Consider the following 1,365-nt stretch of genomic DNA (forward strand, 5'->3'; position numbering starts at 1 on the left):
ACCCAGTGGAAATTCAGAAGATTATCAATAGCTACTTTGACAATCTTTGCTCTCACAGAATAGAAGACACAAATGAAATGGACAGATTCCTACAAAGGTACAAATTACCAAAGCTGAATCGACAAGATATAACCACTCTCAATAGCCCAATAACAACCAATGAAATATGAGCTGTAATAAAAAAAACTACTGATAAAGCAAATTCCAGGCCTGGAGGGAATCACAGTTGAATTCTACAAGAAATTTACAGAAGATGTAGTCCCCATACTCCTCAAAGTCTTGCATGAAATTGAAAAGGAAGCAATCCTCCCAAAATCATGCCTGGAGGCAAGTATTATACTGATCCCAAAACCAAGGAAAGACACAACTAAGAAAGAGAACTACATGCCAATAACCATTATGAACACAGATGCCAAAATCCTCAATAAAATCCTAGCAAATAGAATACAGCAAATCATCAAGGAGATCATGCACGAAGAACATGTTTGATTCATCACAGGGATGCAAGTATAGTACAATATTCAAAAATCTATAAATGTAACACACTATATCAATAGAGTGAAAATTAAAAACCACGAGATCATTTCCATTGATGCAGAAAAGGATTTTGACAGTGTCCAAAACTCATTCATGTTCAAAGTCTTACAGAAAATTGGAAGAGATGGCCTCTACTGCAATCTGTTAAAGACATTTATGAAAACCCAACAGCTAACATAATTTTAAATGGGGAAAAACTGGAATCGTTTACTCTTACATCTGGTACAAGACAAGGATGTTCTGGAATCATTAGCTACAGCAATTAGAAAAGAGAAAGAAATAAAAGAAATTAGAATAGGTAAAGAAGAAGTCAAATTATCATTATTTACAGATGACATGGTACTTTATTGGAAGACTCAAAAAAACTCCACCAAGAAGCTGTTGGAATTAATACAGAAACTCAGTAGCATAGAAGAATACAAAGTCATGCATAAATATATGAAAAAATGCTCCACATCACTAACCATCCATTAAATGCAAATTAAAACAACATTTAGGCCAGTCCTAGCCCAGGTCCGGTGAGTGTGTGGAGAGCTTCCTGCTAACCTGCGCGGGCAGGAAAAGTCCCAGCCGAGGGGCAGCGTGGGCCAGATCCTCACCCACCCCCTCGGGCCGCCCCCCACTACTCCGCCATACCTGCCCCACCCCTCCCACCGAGTAGGAATTTCTACAGACTTCCGGGAACCACCAGACCAAGTCCTAGCCCAGGTCCGGTGAGTGTGTGGAGAGCTTCCTGCTACCCTGCGCCGGTGGGACCAGTCCCAGCCCAGGCGCAGAGTGGGCCAGACCCTCTCCCACCCCCTCGGGCCACCCCACCACCACTCCTCC

Source organism: Octodon degus, unplaced genomic scaffold, assembly GCF_000260255.1.
Source record: "Octodon degus isolate 3935 unplaced genomic scaffold, OctDeg1.0 scaffold00069, whole genome shotgun sequence".
Taxonomy (NCBI): Eukaryota; Metazoa; Chordata; class Mammalia; order Rodentia; family Octodontidae; genus Octodon; species Octodon degus.